General features: G+C 37.0%; 1 protein-coding gene across 1 annotated transcript in view; it reads right to left on the minus strand.

The window, feature by feature from the left end:
• The window catches only part of COBLL1 (cordon-bleu WH2 repeat protein like 1), a 154627-nt gene that overhangs the window by 63343 nt on the left and 67761 nt on the right, over positions 1–23523 (minus strand). The window lies entirely within an intron of this gene.

Raw genomic sequence — 23523 nt, forward strand, 5'->3', positions numbered from 1 at the left:
ACTCCAGTAGGTTCAATTAATGTGTGTTCACTACAGCAAAGCAAAAATGTAACATTTTCTTTGATGAGATAAGTTATAAAAATCCTTCCTGTCTCAGGATGGAGGTCAGAATCTCATTTCCACACTTCATAATAGCTCTTACCTTTGTGCCTTTCATTCTATTTATTTCCAATCTAGTGTGTTCTGCCTCTCTGTCCAGATAAACCCTACCTATCCTTCAAAGTCTAGCTGAAACCACCCTCTCCCCTCCCACTCACCCCCTAACACAGAGTCTTTCCCTATAGAGCACATTCAACAGATTTCACAAATGAAACATTTTTTTCTGTTTTTCCTGGGTACCAGTTTTATCTCTTTGCCGACACTTATAATTTCCTGCAAGAAAGAAGCATGCTATATTTCCTACTATGCTTAGCAATGAACAATGAACTGTGACTGGTTATTTGATAAATTACTTTTCTGTTTCAATGAAAAATGTTACAAATAATTATTCTAATAAATATGTTTCAGTGTCACTTACTAGGATGACCCCCTCAACTGATTTATAACAGAAATAGGTAGTAAACATTCTGAAAAAATTCACATGAGCCAATTCAGTGATTTGATGGGTTGAAACATGAAACATGAAAATAAATATAAAGTAACTACAAGTAATGACATATATATATTTTTTTAAAGTACTGCAAATTAGAGCTTTTGAAAATGTTACCTTTATGAAAGGCTGATTGCTTTTGGAAGAATACTACTGCTTCCTATTCAGAAAAATATAAATTTTAATTCCTCCCTCTCCCCATTTCCTAGGCAAAATAAAAACCAAACAAGATAAAAGGGCTTCTTTGTAAGTACATGTGTAACATCTAGCCATTCAGTATTTTCAAAATTTAAGGTCTCACAAATCCAAGCACATTTACACATTCAGCGTCATGAAAAAACAGAAGCAAGGTTCCTATATTGTACATTAATTTTCTACAATTATAGGCCTTTAATATTTAGGAGTAAAATTTCAGAGATAAATTGCACTTGAGAAAAGATTTTTTTTACAATAGCAACAAAAATGAAGTTTTAAAATTGCTACAATAAATATAACAAGCTTATAAAATCTATACGAAGAAAACTTGATCTAATTTCACAACATTTTTAACTTGCAGAAATTGACTACTCATGTATTCAAGAAACATTTACCCTATAACAGACAATCATGTAGCAGATTCAGCTAAACACTGGGGATGTAAAGATGATAAGATCCAGTTTCTACCCCTAAAGGGTTTATACCCCAAAAAGAACTGACAGATATACACAAAATTCCAACAAAGTTTGATAATTACTCTAACATAGTTACCCAGATGGTACAGCTAATGCTCATATAAACAAAAACTTTCTTAGGAATCCAGAAACATTTTATAGATGAGAAACATGAGCTGGTTTTGGGGGAATGAACAGAAACTCACAGGAAAAGACAAGAAATAATTGATATTTCAGGCAGAGGAAAGCAGATGGAGCCATGAAAGAAAGTGGTACTTAGAATTGAACAGTTCGGTAAAATTCCACAGAGAAGTCAAAGGAGACAAAAAATCAGTAAATCAATTAAAAAACTTTTATAAATAAGAGAATTCGCTAAGGTGGCCTGGTACAAAGTTAAACTCAAGTCAATAGTCTTTGTAAACATAAGCAAAAACTAGTCAGAAAGTATAACGAAAGAAAAAAATTCTTTTACAATAGCAACAAAAATGAATTTTAAAAGTTGTTACAATAAATATAACAAGAATTTTGCAAAATCTATAGGAAGGAAATCTTAAACACCAAATATTCAGTTTGGATCTCTCCCTTGGACTCTAGACGTAAATCCAACGCTTACTTGACATCTGGACTCAGATGACTAACTGGAATCTCCAACTTCATTTAACTTCCGATTCCTCTCCCCAGCTCCTCCAAACCAAATCTTTTCCTCTCCAAGTCTTCCCATCTCAGTAAATCACAATTCTTTCAGTTCCTTGGGCCAAAACTCCCCTCTCACACACACACTCACAATCCAAACCATCAATAAATTCTGCCAGCTCTGTATTCTATAAATAGACCCAGAATCCACCAACAACCTTGATCACCAAACACCTCTGTTCAAGCTGCTAACTGGTCTCCCTGCTCTCAACCTTGTCACTTTATATTCTATTCTCAACATAGCAGCTGGACTGATCCTCCTAAAATGTAAGTTGGATCACCACATTTCCTGTCCCACCCTTCAATGTCTTCTGACCTCACTCAAAATACGATGTAGCGTCCTATAATCTGTCCTCCCTTACCTCCAGCCTCTCCAGTCTCCTCTTTCCCCCTTTCTCCTAAGGCTCACGGCATTCCAATCCTATGACTGCCTTCTCCTTGAATACACTTCGAACAACCCTGACTCAGGACCCTCTACAGAGTTGGCTCCGGACATTAAGATAACAGCTCTATTTCTCTGCTTTACTTTTGCCTTAGGGCTTATCAGCCACTAACACACTTGTTTATCATGTCTCCCTCCATTAAAGAGTAATCCATCCCATGAGAATAGGGACTTGTCTCCACTGCCACGTGTCACACATATTTGCAAATGCATAGAATCTCCGGAACAATGCCTGTTACATAGTAGGCACTCCTATTGACTGAACGAATGAATTCAATGACTACTTCCCACAAAGATGAGGAACCTAAGTATATAACTGGGAAGGAAGAATGCTCTTACCACCAAGGAAGAAAATGAATTTTTATATCAGGATTACCTGTGTTGGATTTTTGGAAATTAATTGATTATATTTTATTTTTAAAAAGATGAGTATTGACAAATACACACTAGATTTATGAGCAAGGGATAACTGGGAACTTAGGGCTTTAAAAGAGTTTCACGGAGGAGGCCAGAAGAGAAGCCCGGCTGCCACAGGCAGAGAGGTAAGGCAGCAGGAAGAACTCTGTCCCCAGAGGACTTGGCTTTCAAGAGGAGCAGCAGTGAAGAAGGTCTAATGGGCACCTCCTGCTGCCACCAGGATCTTCCCATGCCCGCTTTCATCATTCCAGGCACCTTCCCATCTTCAAGTGGTGCTCATCATGATCTCCATTTGAACGCTGTCCTCTCTGCCTTTACACATACTATCTATCCTTCAAGGTTCAGAGTGAGTCACAATTCCTTGGGACATCTTCCCTGTCTACTGCTCACTGCAATGAACTCCTCTGACTCACAGTTTTAATGTTCTGTGTATTGTGACTGTCTCATTTCCTAAGGTACTTTGAGGCTGTGATGAAAACCCATCTTTAATTACTAAAGTTAAGCCTACTTAAAAAAGGAAAGCAGAACAAAGCATTAGTTGAAATATTATTTACATAGAACTTCTATTAAGAACATCTTAATGTTCCCTAGCATTACTTCAAATAAAAAAGCATTTGTCACCTTGGTCCTGAAAGTTGGAAAGCACATGTGAATCAGACCAAGATCCTTCCACACTGAACTAGAAATCCAATAGGGAAGACGCAATGTGTAAGTAATTAAATAACGAATGCAAAGCAAAAAAGAGGTGTCACTAAACAGACGGGTAACCTTGAAAATTCAGAGCAATGAGAACAAGCTGAAACTAGCTCTGTGGGAGTGGAGGAGCACTTCAAAGAGAAGAGACATGTGACTCAGTTCTTGAAAGGAAAGTAGAATTTAGACAGGTAGAGCCTGTAGGATCAGGTATATGTTAGTTCCCAATTGTGATCTATTTACATTAAATTTAGGAATGTGTCTATCTAGTTAAAGTTTGCTTACTACATAGTATAGTTGAGTAAAAAGAATACCAGGTAGAGGCTTGGATTTGGCTGAATCCTAAGTAGCTTTAAGACTTTGTTAACTTATTTGACCTTTTATTCACCAGCAAAATTTTTAAAATACCTTTTACCTACTCACATCTCTCCCAATATTCTTAATTTTTTGATTGAGATGCTTTGAAGCAATAATAAAATTAAATTAAATGTCACCAAAAGCCAAAGATATAGTGAAAATAATCAAAGGTTATAACTTATTTAAGTATAGGAAATTCTGGGAATGCAAAAAAAAAAAAAAAAACTAACACATGATCCTGCAATAATAACTATAACTTACTGCTTAAGAATACTAGTTTTCTTTAAGATTTTAAAATCACAGTAACTGCCATTGAACTCCCCCACCCCTGTTTAAACAGGAACGTGCAGTTTTTCTACCCAAGGGATTTTCACATAAGCTCTTCGTCACCAGCGGCCTATTTTGACTATCAGTTTCTACTCCTTGGAGGCTGCTACTCTTAACAGTAAACAAAAGCAAATTTCACACAAGGGTGAGCGGAGAGGAGGTTATACTGAAAAGATATTTGAAACAGAAAACTTCTCTAGGTCAGGGCAAAAATTCATTAATCAAGCCTTAAAAACAACAAGCCATAGTAAATTATTGCTTAAGTAAATTACTGCTTTATTCATCAAGATTATCTCAGTATTACACTCAATTTTCATAATAAAAATTAAGGTAAAATTTCACTTGATGCAATAATATATTTAAAAAAATATCAAAACAATTTTAACACAGAATTTCAATTGGCATCCTGCTATTACTACTGATTGGTCTTTTTATCATTTAATTTACAAAGCACTTCAAAATCATGTGTCCTTTGTAATCATTATCTCATCCTTGCCAATATTAATATCCTTAAAATAAATGAAAAGACGGAATAAAAGAGAAGCTCAGCAAAACAACAGAAATCTACTCAAATACCTCTTCTTGGCTTGGAAAAAAGCCTTAAATTGTGTATGAGATATACTTACATCCTTAATAAGCTACTCAAATCCAATAGGATCACATGTGTTTGCTATATCTATATAGAATTCTTACAGATTCACTCAGAGAGTACTATATAAAAATAGACAGTTCAAAATTCTAATGACCAAAGAGAAATTTAACAGCTACCCTCTCTCAGTACAGAAGACCTTCCAATAGAAAATGCATTGTGATAAGCATTGATGAGGCTGTCCCTCAAAGTAACTGGCAATGTTTTCATGGCCCCTAAACTATGTATTTCAACTAGAAAATGGAGATTGATTCCTCAAAACAATTTCTTAGTGTCTCTCTCTGGGTTTGATGAAACAAGAGAAGATTTTATTAGACAAAAATTTGTTCCAGGGCCAGTCGCATGGCCTAGTGGTTCAAGTTCGGCATGCTCCACTTCAGTGGCCCAAGTTCTCGGGGTTGGGTCTCAGGCTCAGACCTACAGCACTTGTCAGCCATGCTCTGGTGGTGACCCATACACAAAGTAGAGGAAGATTGGCACGGACGTTAGCTCAGGGTTAATCTTCCTCAAGCAAAAAAAGAGGAAATTTGGCAATAGATGTTAGCTCAGAGCAAATCTTCCTCAGCAAAAAAAAAAAATTTGTTCCAATGGTGGGCACAACATTGTGCTATGTGCTTGAAGGAATACAATTAAGAACAACAAAAGGTCCCTTTTCTTTCTAATATCAAATCAGAGTGAATATATAAAAGTGGCTTTAAAAGATAAGCAATAATGAAAGGCAACAAGGAGAGATTCAAGGCATTATATGACTCTTGCCTGACATTTCTCACGTCAAGGCCACCAATCACCTATGTGTGTCCAAATCTAATAGACAATTATCTATCTCGGTCACATTTGAGTAAGTTCCTAAGTTCCAATAAGGGCACATTTCACAGCTGCCCAAGCTCTCTGCTTGGGATTCTCTTCCCTTAGCTTCTTTATGTGACAACACAATCTACGTTTTTCACTCTTCACTGCCACTCCTCTGTCTCCAATGCCCTCGTCTGCTTGCCTGATTTCCAAATGTTGGAGCACCCCAGGGCTCCTTCTCTGTCCTCTTCTTTTCTCTTTCTACAACCTTTACCCCTCGGGTGATTTCATCAAACCTCATGGCTTTAAATATCATCTACGTGTCAGAGACTCTCAAATTCATACCTCCAACCCTGACCTGTTTATTGACCTCTGATTTATATGCCCAATAATCTCATGGTCATCTCCATTTGGATGTCCCATGGGTTTCTCACAACCAAAACTCTTAATTCTCCTCTCTATCCCCAACCACTATTCTCATCCAAACCTCCCCCAGTATTCCCTATCTCTGCAGATGGCACCACACTAACCGCCCCGTTAACTCAAGCAAAATTCCTAGGCATATTTTGATTACTTTCTCTCTCTGTTTCCTATTTCCAATTCATTATCAAGCCCCATAAGCTCTTTTTTTTTTTTTTGTGAGGAAGATCAGCCCTGAGCTAACATCCATGCTAATCCTCCTTTTTTTTTTTTTTTTGCTGAGGAAGACCGGCTCTGAGCTAACATCTATTGCCAATCCTCCTCCTTTCCCCCCCACCCCCAAAGCCCCAGTAGATAGTTGTACGTCATAGTTGCACGTCCTTCTAGTTGCTGTATGTGGGACACGGCCTCAGCATGGCCTGAGAAGCCATGAAAAAAATGAAAAAATGAAAAAATGAGCAGTTATTCAATATCTGCTGCTAAGCACTGTGTATGTGCTTTTTTTCTATTTAATCTCTTGAGGCAGTTGTCATTGCCACTTAACTGGGGTTTACAGAGGTTAAGAAACTTGCCGCAAAGCACACAGAAGATAGTACCAAACCCTCCTGATAATCTTAACAAGGACTATGTAAATAATCCCTGATAGTGAAATAGGAATGCAGATGCTGGATGTGTAATGCCCCACTCACACTAACCAAGGCTGCTACTTCTGCAGGCGGAGTTGCGGGAACAGTGTATTGGGAATCAAAAAGCATGGAGTGTCCCAAATGCCCACTTGTGTTACCTTAAGTGAATCATTTAATTTCTCTGGTCCTCCATTCCCTCATTTACAAAATACAGGTATTGGACTAGATAATCTCAGGTCCCTTCCATCTCTAATGTGCAGAAATTTGTGCATAATGATTTTGTTTAGAGACTGAAAATGGAGGCCTCAGTAAGATATTTTAGGACTAGGGGCAGGACACCGTGGCTAAGCTAACTTACAATTACCATTTGGTTGAAAGAGTGACATGGACAGGACCCCATGCCCAGGGAGCTCTTCCTATCCCAAGAACACTTCTGGTTCTGGTCAGGAAAGGGTTTCCTCTGAGGATCGCAGGAAATGCTTCCATTTCCAAGTGCCTTTCTCTCTCTTGGCATACACACTAGGAAAAAATGATGAACAGAGTGACGAACTCAAAAGAAAGTCTTGAAAAGCTTCTGGTTTCAGTCTCCCACACTCAATTCTTTTACATTTCAACACCCAGAATACAAGGTCCCTATCAAGAGTCATTCATCACATCAGTTTTTTTGCCCCCATTGCACCTCCACTCAAATCTGACCAACTATCCAAAGCCACTACCCTGGCTTTCCATCATCTTAGATTTCTTTCCTTCTCCCGAGGACACACAAAAAAAGCACACAGATTTCTATTATCTTAATTTCCACTACCCTGCTCCTTCCAAATTTCATTTCATTTCCCTCCTTTTTTTTTGCAGCCAAGCTTCTAGAACTCTGCGGTCCAACATGGAAGCCATGGGGCTATTGAGCACTTGAAACATGGCCAGTGTGACTGAGGGGCTACATTTTTAGCTTATTTAATTTTAATTTATATTGTAAAACTGATACTTCATTCAGTTATTGGAAAACATTTAAGTTTATTTGGAACAACTTAGGTATATGGATCTATTTTTCAACTGTAAATGTTATGACATCAAAATACAGATCAAGTATTTCCAATGAAAACATAGCACCTGAATTGAGATGTGCTATAAGTGTTAAATACACACTGTATTTCATAGACTGAGTATAAAAATATTAAGTACGTATTAGTAATTTTTATATATTGATTACATATTGAAATGATAATATTTTTTGATATACTGGGTTAAATGAAATATATTACTGTGGTTGGCAGCCTCTAGGATGGCCCCCAATGACCCTGCTTCCTTGTATAATCCTCTCCCCTTTGAGTGTGGGTTGGATTTAGTGACTTATGCCCAGTGAATAGAATGCAGCAAAGGTGATGGGATGTTACTTCTGAAATTAGGTTACCAAGACTGTGGCATCCGCTTTGGGTACCCTCTCTCACTTCCTCCCTCTAATGGAAGCCAGCTGCCATGTTGTAAGCTGCCCTATGTCTCTGGCCAACAGCCAGCGAGGACTTGAGGCCTGCCAGCAGCCACAAGAGTGAGCTCGGAAGCAGATCCCACCCCAGAGGAGACTTGAGCCCCAGCCAATACCTTGATGGCAGCCTCACCTCCCTACCCAGCAAGCTGGAGAGCTACAGTTCTACATAAACCTTGTACCTCAGTTTCAGCTTCAGGTGATACAAAACACACGCTATGCTCCAAAGCACCCACTGCTCACGTCATTACCTGTACAAGAGGATATCTTCTTTGCAATCCACCAGTGAAAATCCTCTTTTTGGATGCCTCATCTTTCACGAACCTTTCTTGTTTTACACATAGAAGTCCTCCTACTTTAAATTCTTTCAATATTTTGTTTATATTTATAGGAGGCCATTTGTATAGAGCCTTTTGTTCAATAAGTAGCTATGATGATCTATCACACCCATCACACTGTGTAGGTGAAGTGGGGTACATCCAAAGACAAGACATAGGTCTTCTCTAGCACTTATGGTATGGTAGAAAGAGTGAAGAAATAGCCAATTAACTAATACAATGCAGGAATAAAGTACCCCAGGCTACCTTGTGTCTTATAGCATAGTTTCTAATGTACATCACCTTATCTGCCAGATAAGGTGGCAGAAATCATGAATATCAATTTTTGTATTTTTGATTAATACCCTCACCTTTTTCAGCGTATGCTCAATTATTTATTAAAGAATGAATCTACCTAACTACAGTTTTCATTAGGTTCATTCATTTTTTTGTAACATCCCTCTCAAATCTTACCTTTTTACTACTTTTGGGAACTTAGCAATTACTTAAAGTGAGATACAGGGACACAATAGAATCTCTTTGTAACACCCGGTCTTTGAGGATTAGTATGAGTGGATGAAGTTTATGTTGAGATTTAGTTGTCATACACCCAGAAAGACATAACCTGCTCTGTACTCCAATTCATGCAATAAATGGGTCATGTGGATAAAGACAGGACTCTTTAAACTTAAGTATCAACTCTGAAGCAGATATTTCTTAAATAAAATTAGATAGTTCAGTTGCTTCCAAAAATATAATGGGGATTCCTATTCTATTTTAACCAGATGTGTATTCCAATAGAAGAAATAAAGTTTCCTGAAGTTAATTCTGGTGAGAAAAAGTTTCATATTCACTATGTTAGCCAGCTAATGAGATGCTAAATAACATAATTCACTTTCCCCACTCCCCCATCTACTCATCACTAGGTAATTTCTGGGGAAATTTTTCAACATTTATTGATATCCAATAACATTCTCAATACCAAAAACCTAGTTTCTAGTCTTCATTTTGTTTATATATCTGAAATAGCTAAAAACTGCAAACTATATCACATTTTATGAAAGTCGATAGGTTAAGAGTTTACTCTTGAGCATTTCTAAGTCAAACTCTTTTTCAAACACACACACACATATACAGAGTGCTTTAGATAATAAATGCATAATTTGGTTTTCACCTTGTTTTGGTGGGGGCTGGTATGGATGGTGTGGCAAGGGGAAAACAAAAATATCTAGCTCACTAGATACATACAGTATAATCTTCCAGTGACAACATTAAGACATTCCAGAAAGGCACAAGGTGATAGAAAAAAGGTATATATTTGCAATTAAAAAGGAAAAAATCTACATATTAATCACAAAGAGTTACTTATAGAGTTTAAGATTTTGAAATGAGTCAGAGATCTGAGTCTGCACTCATTAAGTCATTTAATCTTTCTGGAAAGATTTCTCCAGCTGCAAAACTGGGTAATATATTCTGCCTCATGGGGTGGTGAGGGGGTTAAATGGCTAATGTATATTCATTGTCTAGCCCACTGGTCCTCAAACTTGGCTACACAATGAACTTACCTGAGGAGTTTTAGAAACTGCTGCAGCCTAGGTGCCACTCCCAGAAATTCTAATTTAATTGGCTTGTGGGGATTTTTTTAAATCTCCCCAGGTGATTCTAAAGTGCAGCCAAGTTTGAGACCCACTGGTTTAGCATAATGCCTGACGCATGGTGGTATTCAATTAGAGTAAATGAGATACCTTCATAGAACTTGGTCAACTCTGAAACACTGCTTGAAGGTTGTTACCTAGGTCGATCAAGTTCATGTAAATTCAGGAAGGTCTCAGAATCACTGAACATAACACATCTTAAAAGTAGTGCAAAGTTTAGTAAGAATTTTTTCAAATCTAAATCCCCATTATATTTTTGGTTCCGTTTATCAAAGAAGGAAATTCCCTATAAAAGGAAAGAAAACATAAATTTCCCTTGATATTTTTCACTGAGACATAACTTATATACAGAAACCGTATAAATATAAGTGAATACATTTGAACATATATATACACACTCAAGGAACCACCACATGGACTAAAATATAGACTAGGAAAATGTATCTATAAATTAAAAATTAAATATTAAATTTCTCCTATCTGTCCCATAAATGTCACCACAATTTCAGCCTGTTTCTGGGCTTTCCTAAATATCTTACAGGGATGTTTATTTTGTGCACAGTTAAGAAAGTCAAACATCAACAAGAGGAAAGATGAAGAAAGCCTCCAGTAGAAATGGGTATATCAAAGGAAGAGATAAAAAATTAATCAAAACAAATGAGCAAAGTTGAAAAAACAGACTTGAAAGCAACATCAACAATGAGTCACAAGACAGTCAACAGCATTTATTGGGCACCCACTGTGTGCTCAGTGCCATAGAAAGAAACCACGTAGATTAAAGAAATACTATATGAGTTCTCAGATACCAGTAACTTAAAAATGAAATGACTCAATCCAAACAATCAACGGACCTTACCAAAAATTCTAAACTAACTGAATGCTTATCCAGTTCCAGGAACTGTGCAAATGTTTTACATTGGTAATCCCTTGAGAAATAGTATTCTTTTTAAAAGAAATATTTTAGTACCCTAATAAATTCATAAACATTTACAGAAAGTAGCAAATAATTTCTCCCAAAAACAAATAGAAACTCCAAAACCACGACCCAGTGCTCATTCGCTGCTTCATCCACCCTGTGCACAGCCTTCTGCTCAGTAAGTAAGAAACGTCGGTAGCAACTGGGCCACCATTATTTACCGAAAGCTTCCTTTTCACTTTCTATTTGTTGCCTCGCATGCACTGCACGTGGGAGAGTCAGTGCACTTGATGAGAATTAGCCTGAAAAGGTAATAAATGTGATTGACACTACAATTTAAAAATTCAAAAATGATTAACAAAAACATGGGGAAAGAGAACTATGCAAAACTTCTTGAGCTTCTTTTTTCTTTGCCACAGAAAAATTGAGTATAAAAAGCCTTGTTAGAAAAATATATTTCCACTTTTTCAAAAGAGGTTAAATACTTATAAAAATTCAAAGAAAAAGTTACTGATTAAGACAAAAAATTATTCATGGTATTGTTTTAACTTATTATGTTCTCTGGAACAATAAAACAAAAAATGTCAAGAAAGAAATTTTCACTCCTAAAATTAGGAAGCTACAAAGTTCCCAGTTCGGTAGGTGAATGGACGAATAAACTATGGTTTATTGAGACATCGAGACAATGGACTACCACTCATTGCTAAAAATGAGCTATCAAGCCATGAAAAAAATGGAGGAACCTGAAATGCATATTACTAAGTGCAAGAAGCCAGTCTGAAAAGGCTACATATTGTATGATTCCAACTATATGACATCCCAGAAAAGGCAAAACTATGGAGACAATAAAAAGATGTGGTTGCCAGGAGTTGGGGAGACTGGGAGAGGGATGAATAGGAAGAGAACAGTGGATTTTTAGAGCAGTGAAAATATTATATGATACTATAATGATGAATACATGTCATTTCACATTTGTCCAAACCCATAGAACACAGAATCAAGAGTGATCCCTAATTTGGACTTTGAGTGATTATGATGTGTCAATGTAGGTTCATCAGTTATGACAAATGTACCACTCTGGTGGGGGATATAGATAATGGGAGAGTCTAAGCATGTGTGTGGGCAATGGGTATATGGGAAATCTCTGTACCTTCTCCCCAGTTTTGCTGTGAACTAAATTGCTCTAAAAAAATAAAGTCTAAACACAAATGTTCTTAGTTGGAATGTTTCCCCAATTTTGAAAAGCATGCTGGGTTAGGAATTAAAAATTATTAAATGTGACTATTATAATTATTAAAATATATGCACATATTCACATTAAATAGTGGGTATGTGTACATCAGCCAAGCAAGCAGGCTGGTAGATTAATGAACCATAAAATGAAAGCAAAAGTTGCTTTCAAGTCACAATCTCAATAATCTACTCTCAAATATGTACTTTGGTAAATATTAAACAGCATTTAGTCATTAGTCTCTGTTCAAGTTTTAAACCTACATCGGGGAGTGGTGTGTGTTGAAGTAAACCAAATTCAACCACAAAATTCACTGCATACTGAAAAAGAAAAGCCCTTGGAAAGAATTTTCTAAACTAATTTTCCTAGCTACAGGTTTTGTTAAATACTGGCTAGAAGTACTTGGAAATAGTGTCTCAAAGTTTAGAAGTATTAAAATCTAAAGTAGCACCTTATATAAAAATTAACCTACAGTTGATCTAAATGTAAAGCATAAACTTACAAAATGTTTAGATCAAAACACAGGGGAAAGGGGCCGGCCCGGTGGCGCAAGCTGTTAAGTGTGCGCGCTCTGCTGTGGCGGCCCTGGGTTCGCCAGTTCTGATCCCTGGCGCGCACCGACGCACCGCTTGTCAAGCCATGCTGTGGCGGCGTCCCCTATAAAGTGGAGGAAGATGGGCATGGATGTTAGCCCGGGGCCAGTCTTCCTCAGCAAAAAAAGAGGAGGATTGGCAGATGTTAGCTCAGGGTCGATCTTCCTCACACACACAAAAAAAAACACCGGGGAAAATCTTTGGGACCAAGCCTTAGGCAAAAGATTGTTAGACATGACACCAAGGACACAATCCATAAAAGAATTTTTAAAATATCCATAAACTGGACTTTATCAAAAATTAAAAACTTTGCTGTGAAAGACCCTGTTAAGAAGATGCAAAAATAAGCCACAGACTGGGAGAAAATATTTGCAAGTCACATATCCAACAAAAAGACTTATATCCAGAATATATAGAGAACGCTCTAAACTCAACAGTAAGAAAACAAAGAATTCAAACATAAAATGGGCAAAAAGTTTGAACATTTTACCAAAGAGGATACAAGAATGGCAAATAGGCACATGAAAAGATGTTCAACATCATTATCCATTAACGAAATTAAAGCTTTGGTGAGATACCGCTACATACCTAAATCAAAAACTACTGATAATGTCAAGTGCAGACTAGAAAGTGGAGAAACTGGATCTTTCATGTGTGGCTTGTATAATGTGAATGCAAAATGGTACAGCCTCTTGGGAAACAGTTTGGCAGTGTGATATAAAGCTAAACATCCACATACCATGTGACCCAGCAATTACCCCTGGGTATTTACGTGAGAGAAATGAAAACATATATTCACACAAAATCTGTTTATAGTAGCTCTCTTCATAACAACCCCAAACTGGAAACAACTCCAATGTGTTTCAATGCGAGAATGAATAAACATACTGTGATGCATCCATACAATGGAGTATTACTCAGCAAAAAAAAGCACTAAAGTCTTGATATGCTTAACATTTTGGATGCTCTCAAGGGCATTATGCTGAGTGAAAGAAGCCAATCTCAAAGGGTTACATACTGCATGGTTCTATTTATATGAGTCCCAAAGTGACAGCAGATCACTGGCTGCCGGGGTTGGAAGCAGAGTGTGACTGTTAAGTGGAAACACAAAAGAGTTTCTTTGTGATGATGCAACAGCTTTGTATTCTGGTTATGGTGATGCCACACAAATCTGCACATGTAGTAAACTTTCTTAGAATCGTAAATCAAAATAGATAATAATAATAAGGAATGCGTGTAAAACCTGATGAAATCTGAGTAAGGTCTGTATCTGAGTTAATAGTATCACACCAATGTCACTTCTCTGGTTTTCACAACGTGCTATGGTTTGTAAGATATTATGGGGGGAAGCTTGGAGAAAGGGCACAGGGAAACGCTCTGTGCTACTTTTGCTACTTCTTCCAAATCAAACTATTTAAAAAAAAATCACAATATAAATATATCTAAGGTAGTGATTCTCAAAATTCGATAGGCATTAGAATCACTTGTGGAACTTATTTCTGATACAGATTTGCCTGGGTGGCCCCACACTGTATCTATTTAAGTAGAATCAGCATATGGGGTCCAAGTGATATACACTGGTGATCCAGCACATTACAGTTTGATAACCACTGGACTAAAAAAAAAGGTAAAGGTATTAGAAAGAAAAATGATGATCCCCATCAATACGTATTATTCTACTTAGTGGCTAAGTACTCAAGAAGTCCTACCTACACAGAACCTCATTCACAGACTGTATAACGGAGCCAAGAGGCTCTCATTTATAGACGGAGTGACAGACAGGCAAATGAAATTAATTCTTGATCTATTTAAAAAATGCAACTACTATTATTCATAATACAAATCTGATATATCAATACAGAAGTAAAAAAGCTAATATAAGAAAAAAAAACCCTGCTATTAAAGCAAAGGTATGTAGGGAAAACAGATCCTCAATAAGAAACAAGGGTCACATTTTTAAATGTCTATTAAAGGTCCTTACCTATGCTTCTATGTAAAATAATTACTGTTGGCAAATCACACACACCTATAAGCATCAAGGCATTTGATTTAAAAGCTTCTTTTGTTAGGAAAAAAAAAAACATTAAAAGATCAACCTAGACATTATTCCACATATAACATAGTAAGAGTTAAAACCCAAGAAGTGGCTTCAATTAATCCTTTAATTATTTCCTCCTAAGATGCTGTTCATAGGAATGGGTAAGAGCTCATGTTTTTAAGCCCCAGGTCCATGGTTTTCACATTGACATTGGATATCTCTGTGCCAAGCACCTTACCTTTCCTCAGGGAGGAATGAATCACAGTTTCCCACTGTCTCCCATCCATCTTACTACAAGAAGAAATGTAGCAATGTAACAGAGAATAAACCAAAGTCTTAGAACACCATTTCTGAAATGCTGCTAATCTCTACCTTAAACAGTTACCACAAGCTCTTAAATACTAGCTCATTTGCTCTCAGCTATGTGGAAAAATAAATTCTTTTGGATGAAAAATTAGTCATTTTCTGATTATGCTCAAATACTTCAGCTGTTTAATTTGGCTTCAAGGGAATCTTCAGTCTTAGGCTTAATCCCTCCCTATGGGGTTATCTAACCTGACCATGCTCCTTGGCTACAGAGATGACAGTGCCAACCACCGAGCCAGAAAAAAGTGAGCATCACTGGGCAAAATAAAACCAACTGAGCATGCGTGTTTGAAGAAGGACAAGTCTATGACAACTCAAAAAGTACTTTCAATGTAAGGTTGGCCAGTAGTGCCCTCTCTTCTACCACAGATGAAACACAATCCAATATACTGAGTCCCGAACAAACCAGGAGGGGCAGTGGGGAATTAAGAAAAGAGTATTACATTACGAGACAGTAAATTTTAGTTCTAGTATCAATCTAACACACACTGAGTCTGACTCATTAAATGAAGATGTTAAGTGCACAGTCTATTATATGAGAACAAACTAGCTAGCTTGGTACAAGTATCTGGTCATTTTAAACTGTCGACATTTTTGGAGATGGCATAAAGCAGGGGTTGGATCTATGACCTGCAGGCCAAATTCAGCCCATCACTCACTTTTTAAATAAAATTTTATTGGATCACAGGCACACCCACTTGTTTACCTATTGTCTATGGCTGTCTTCACGTGGCAATAGCAGAGTTGAGGAATTGTGATGGCGATTGTACAGACTGCAAAGTGTAAAATATTTACTATCTGGCCCTTTACAGGAAAAGCTTACTGATCCCTGATATCCAAGGGTCACGTCTCTGATAACAAAGCTATTATACAATTTAAAAATCCTCAGTTTTACAGAGATACTTCTCATCTATCAGACTTAAAAAAAAAATCAGAAGTTTGACAACACACTCTATTGGTGAGACTGGGGAAACAAGCACTCTCAAACATTGCTGGTGGGAGGGGAAAGGGGAGGAATTTTCTCTATGGAGAAATATTTGGCCATATCTAACAAAATCAAATATGAGGTTTTCCTTTGACCCAGTAACACTACTAGTAGGAAGCTATCCCAAAGATACACCAGCTAAAACTATTAAATGAATTATATGCAAGGTTATTCCTTGCAGCATTATTTTTAAGAATTAAGATTTTTTTCATGAAAAGACATAAATGTATAAGATGGAAGTTAAATAAAAACCCTGTAATCGGGGCCGGCCCGGTGGCACAAGCGGTGAAGTGCGCGCGCTCCGCTGCAGCAGCCCGGGGTTCGCCGGTTGGGATCCCAGACGCGCACCGACGCACCGCTTGTCAAGCCATGCTGTGGCGGCCTCCCATATAAAGTAGAGGAAGATGGGCACAGGTGTTAGCCCAGGGCCAGTCTTCCTCAGCAAAAAGCAGAGGATTGGCAGATGTTAGCTCAGGGCCAATCTTCCTCACAAAAAAAAAAAACAAAAAACAAAAAACGCTGTAATCTTAAATTTGGTTAAAAATATTAGTATGGACATGATTTCCTTCTTTCAAAAATATACATTATCCAATTGTCCACTGAAAAGTAACCATTCATTAGCAATGAGCATGTCCATATAGTCTGTAAATACATTTTCCACCAAAGGAACCAGGGTTCCCTGGAAAAATGGCTGACTCCAGGTGTGGGCCAGGAAGCATAAAAGACCTTTTTGGCAAACAAGATGTTCTAGGACAGAGAAGCTATCCCAGGCTAGTGAGGTCATGTCAAAAGGACTTGTGGGGCAATTGGAAAGGGCTCTCACCGGCCTAACACAGGACAATTTGAACATCAAAAAATGACTATATTGGAACACACAAAATTTATAAAAATCTCTGAGTAAGGAAAGAATCAAGCATTTATGCTGCCTGAAATACAGTTCATACAGAAATAAAATATTTGATGAGTGAAGCTTTTCTTTAAAGAATTCCAGCGAATAAACTACAGAAGGAATAAAAGAATTAAATTATCATTGGTTTCAACCCTTAATCAAAAATAGCTTTAAGCAACCATTCATCAATGGACTCTAAGTTGATGGAGAAAGTAATCATAGAAGAATCAGATGGATGCCACCTGAACCCACTTTTCAAATTTAACATCACTAAATATTGGACAGCCATCATGTGCTTCACGATGTGGTGCAACAGAAAGTACACAGTATCACTTATGAAGTGCTCTTGCCTAAAAAATCTGATTCTAATCAAGGAAATATGAGGAATTGGAAAACAACATAACCACCACCATAGGAAAGTAAGCAGCAAAATCCAGAATGTGGATAGTCTACAGGACTAATAACCTAGTTTCTCTAACAAACCAATGATGTGGGAAAAGGGGGCACATGGGAGTGGGGCAAGAACTGATATAGAATGAAAGATTTAAGTGACATAACCATCAAAGTAATGTGTGAAACCAAATCCAATTTGGACAAACTCACTGTTAGAGAAATTTAAACAGACACTGGGCATTAGGATACTCAGATGGAACTGTTAGTTTTGTTAGATACAATAATATCACAGAAAGTACACTTAAAAACAAAAGTCTTTATTGGTTATAGATATATAACAAAATATTTATGAATAAAATGGCTATGGGTGGTATTTTCTTAAAAAGAAAAAAAGGAGGGGCTGGCCCGGCGGCATAGCAGTTAAGTTCGCGCATCCCGCATCGGTGGCCCAGGGTATGCCAGTTTGGATCCTGGGTACGGACCTACTCACCGCTCATCGAGCCATGCTGAGGTGGAGTCCCATATAGAAGAGCTACAACTGTACAACTGTGATACACAGCTATGTGCTGGGGCTTTGGGGAGAAAAAAGAAAAAAGGAAGATTGGCAACAGATGTTAGCACAGGGCCAATCTTCCTCAAAAAAACAAGAAAAAGAAAAAAGGAGAAGAAAGTGGAGGAAGGGAAGGAGACATCTAAAGCAAGATTGGCAAAAGGTTAGTGATTTTTGAAGCCAGGTGAGGAGTAAAGAATACGCTCTCCTTTCGTGTATGAGAATTACTAATGTAAGACAAAAATCTTAGGTTCTATGCCACAAATAAAGAAAACAATAATTGAAACAAAAGAAATTACTCAGGTTAATCAAAAATATATATTTAGAATAAATACATTTAGATTAAATATATATTATTTCCTAAATAAAGGTCACTTCTGTCTTTTCATATGTAAAATGAGAGGCTGTGCAAAAACTTTTGTGACATTTCCTCCACTCTAATATTCCTAGTAAGTGCTTTAAATAAGCAAAGATCATCATTTTTCTTTCTAATATCTTTGCCCTAACCCATCTCCAGCCCTAGGTAACCACTAATCTACTATCTGTCTCTCTATATTTGCCTTTTTGGACATTTCACATAAATGGAATCACACAATATGTGTCCTTTTGTGTCTGGCTTCTTTCACTGACCATAATGCTTTTGAAGTTTATCCACGATGTAGCATGTCTGTACTTGGTTACTTCTTATTACCCAATAGTATTCCACTGTATGACTATACTACATTCTATTCATCCATTCACCAGTTGATAGACAGTTGGGTTGTTTCCACTTTTTGGCTATTGTGAATAATGCTGCTATGAACATTCACACGCAAGTCTTTGTACACACCCTTTTTGGTATGTCATTCTCGTTAAGATTTCGCAATGAAACTAATAGAGTGTGGTCCTAGTACTCAGTGTAATTCCCCCCACTTCCCTCCAGATACACAGAAATATTATAACGCCATGATTCCCCAAACTTATTTGAAGTCACTAGCATTTAAAATTACAACATATTCAGGAAAGACCAATAGATATTCAAGAATTATAAACCACACCTAGACTATACAAAACATAGCCTCAGACGCAAACTGATTATCCAAGAAACATTTTGACTATGATTGAAACAGCTCAAAAACCATAAGATTCTGCTTTTCCATTAAGCCATTCTTTCAAATACAGATTAGTAGGTTAGTATAAATATTAAATGTACAATAAATATATGAATAATATAATTAAACACGTTTGTTTTAAGACAAGATGCAAAGTAGCAATCATTGAATAGACTAATATATTTAACAAAGACAGAGGTAGTTGGTACAATGAAAAACTGCACTTAACTTACATACTAGTTTCACTACTTAAACCCAGAAAAGATGGGATTCCTCCATAAGTGTTGCTTATGCAACAATGTATAGTTCAAAATTGTACTCTTACACTCACACATAAAACTGCATCAATGCTTTCAGTATATATCTTACATATTTAAATAAATTCATTTTGGGGAAAAAAATCTGAGTTCTTAAATATATAAATAGAATGGATATTAGCATTATCTGATGGAAAACAGTTTGAGAATAACAATTTAAGAAAATGATCAAAAAGGACAGCAAATTAACAAAAACCCTCTAATATTTCTAATCAGTAGGGTATAATAAAGTCATTTAAAGTGGGAAATCAAAAGTTCATGTAAACCTTAAATATTTTAACTTAAAATACACAGATGTAAATTCACTCATTGATCTTTGATGTAGAGTGAAAGCTTTATATTTGCAAACATAGCCACTGATGGGATTTTCACCCTGCCCTTCTCGCATAAGTAGCACACAAAGGCTTACTTTCCACTTCCAATTTTTTAAAGTGAGCCAAGAATTTCAAGACAATTACAAGCAATTTGAGTGCAAATTCCTTGATTTTCATAATTTTATTTCATTCTTTTAGTTGTCTCATTCACATCTAATTCAACAGTACATTCTTTGAGGGTGAGTGGGGCTCACCAAAGAGTCTTTCTGAAGTATTTAACCTTGCTTTTCTATAAACAACTCTTACTGAATTCAAATCATGTTTATAATATTTAGTTAAATTACATTATTACAATAAGTAATTGTAAAAACAGGCCTTAATAAGTTAAAAAACAGTCAAAACAAAATTTTTAATAAAATATAACCATTGGCATGAGCAGGCGATCTAGAAAGTTGCATACTGGCTTTAGGAGTTTCTTGTGCCAAGGACAGCCATTGAGCATATTTTACCAAGGGACTGGAAATTTTATTTGACCCAGTGAGTGAGCCGACTTAAGTTTAAGAGCTTCTACACGTAGGATTGCTGGAGAACTCTGATCCTTACACTGTCAAATCTTGAAAAAATCACGGCCTGAACTCTTTTCTTAGTTCATCCAAACACTTGCAGGGCAAGCAAAAAACACACCAGTTACCCCTTAATTTATCACACGATTTTTAAGAAAGGTAGTAAAACATGAGAACCTCGTGGATCAGATCACATATGCCAGAAATGATACTAATAATTATCTCAATATGTAACCACAGGCCCTCCAGACCAGTTCAACTAACCCAATCTCCTATGAACAGGGTGATTCAGAATTGTCTTTCAGAAAATATGCAAAGTCATATAGCCAGAGCATGCACAGGAGAAGAAATCTTGACCTGAAATGACTGTGGAACCAAAGATCCGGAACCAAAGGATTGGGACACGACCGGAACTTGAAAGTAGGACTCTTATCAGAAGCGAGGAAGGGTCCCTCACTCAGGAAGAACTGGTGTTAAAATTCCGACCCCACCTCATCATAAATGCTTAGAACCCTATTATAAAAGTTTAGAACCTCATCATAAATGCTTGAAGCCCACCAATCAAAACCTGTCCTGCCAGCGTTTCCACATGCCAGCCTGTTCTCCCTAACCTCTTAAATTTTGCCCCAAATCCTGAATGGGAGAGACAGATCTGAGGTCACACGCCCCCTGTCTCCCTGCAGGTGGATCTCACAGAATAAAGCTGATCTCTTTTCCCAAAGGCTGATGCTATAATTAATTGGCCATTTACGCGCATCAGGCCAGAGAATCTCAGTTTTGCGCAGTAACAAACAGAATAATAACCTAAGCAGTATAAGATATAAACACATAAGTATAACTCTCCAGAAACCATCATTTTTGTCCTTTCATAGAAATAATCTCTTTTATCTGGGGAAGAAATGATCTGGAGCTATCCCGTTTCTATTAATTAAATGATTTCATGACTATTTTCAATCCCAAAGTAAATAAAACAATTTAATAAAAAGGAAATAAAAAAATCTACTCAAAAATTCTTATTTGTGCCATCAGAACTGAAAAATCACAGTGAAACTGGAAATCAAATAATATTTATTGACAAAGAATATTGACAAAGAGATAAAAAATCTCTGTGAAAGAGATGGCCTTTCTGTTTCCTAATTATTTTTAGGTATTTATTTATTACAAGCACACAATGGCATACTAAGCAAAGAAATCCCTGTTTACATACCATATACTTTTCCTACAGCAACAGCAATGTTCAAATGGCTTATTATAAACGGCCACAATTCTGATTAGTGACTAGTTCAAATTAGTGAATTCTGATTAGTAAATGGAATCTCACTGAGTCCTGGCACCTTAACTCTCTGGTTTAGTGCTATATGCTGAAGGATCTAGAATATTTTTTAGCACAAAGAAGATGCTTTATAAAATACTGTTGAATGAATGAATTCCTTCTCTGTTTCAGATAAATACTCTCACACACACACTGGCATGTGTGTGTGCATATACACACACACGAGTCAGGTGCTCAAATGTTTTACCAATTAAAAAAAATCCTAGGGGCCAGCTCCGTGGCATAGCAGTTAAGTGCGTGCGTTCCGCTGCTGGCCGCCCAGGTTCAGATCCTGGGTGCGCACCAAAGCACTGCCTGTCAGGCCATGCTGCGGTGGCGTCCTACATAAAGTGGAGGAGGATCGGCACTGATGTTAGCTCAGGGCCAGTATTCCTCAGTAAAAAGAGGAGGATTGGCATGGATGTTAGCTCAGGGCTGATCTTCCTCACAAAAAGAAAAAAAAAAATCCTAATTTTTTAAAAGCATGCTGGGATAGGACATTTGATGAATTTGGTATGAAATGACAGTTTTCTTTCACCATTTGACCGTGATTCTCAGAAAACAAGGAGAACTTGCATAAGGAATAAATTATTCTCAGTCATACAAAAATCTGGTTGCCTTTTAGCAATGTATGAAACTAACCAATCAAACATTAGGATTCCTAACATCTATATCCCACTAAAAGAGTTTCCTCTTCCTCCTCCCATCTATCATAAAGAGTGATTTACCTTTGACTAACATTTTCTCACATTGTTAGTTTGACAACTCTTCCGAAGAAATTATTTTATATATATTCTCCCCCAATCATCAGAAAATAAGAATGTATTTTATATTTCTGTTTGTGAAAAAGGTCAAATTATAGGTTAAACAAAATGAGCTCACTTAATACAGTAATTGTCCGGAGTTAAAGGTAATGATGTGTGAGAAAGAACTCAGAACAAGGAGGTAAAGAAACATGAGTTTTCCCACACACACTCCCACACAACGAGCATTTATTAAAGCACCTACACTGGCTTTGGGTAGAGAAATGAACACAAAAGTTCCTACACTCAAAAGTTAATAGTTTATTATTTTACAATTTTACTCAACTACACATAAAAAGCCCCAAATGTTACCTTGTTCTCCCTTTCTCTTTTGGGTATCTTCAGTTTGATCAATCACTGAGCACTGGTGAAGCACCCATAATAACATCAATAGTGCAATTTATTAAGCTACAATGGGCAGGAAGCTACATATGCATTACAGTTAATTCTTAACAACCCTCTGAGTCGCTGTTATCTGTATTTCACAGCGTAAAGAACGAATTAGCAAGAGGAGAATTAACTCCTCCTCAGTAAGTCAGTAAACTGCAGATTTAGGTTTTAAACCCAGCGTAGTTCATTTCCAAGCCCATTTCCTTCCCCACTGCCATCTGTTACTGAATCTCCTCCTGCGTTTGTCCAGCGGTGGTGAAACAACTATCCGAGACCTTAAAATTCTATTTGCAGGGACAGACTGAAAAAAAATCCGACATGTGTGAACCTACCCAACAAACACAATTTATTACTATTTTCTCTGGAACAACATCTACCAGAAGCACTGACTCACCAGAAGAAAACCATGAGACACGTGTATGCTAAACAATTCACCAAAACCATGCTTTCACGATCTATAAAACTATAGTCAGTCTTTTCAAACAAAGGAAATCACCCACATTCTAAAAATTCAATTATGTGTCATTTACCTGGTTTAAACAACCTAAAATACCATTCCCGGACCTCCCAACCACCATATATTTCAGTTCCACAGAAAAGTTGCTAATTTAGTGTAGAAACACTGTAAAATCCATTGCAATTCTTCCTCCAAGAAACAACAGAAGGAA

The sequence above is a fragment of the Ceratotherium simum genome, chromosome 9, assembly GCF_057802395.1.
Source record: "Ceratotherium simum simum isolate JZ-2026a chromosome 9, ASM5780239v1, whole genome shotgun sequence".
Lineage (NCBI taxonomy): Eukaryota > Metazoa > Chordata > Mammalia > Perissodactyla > Rhinocerotidae > Ceratotherium > Ceratotherium simum.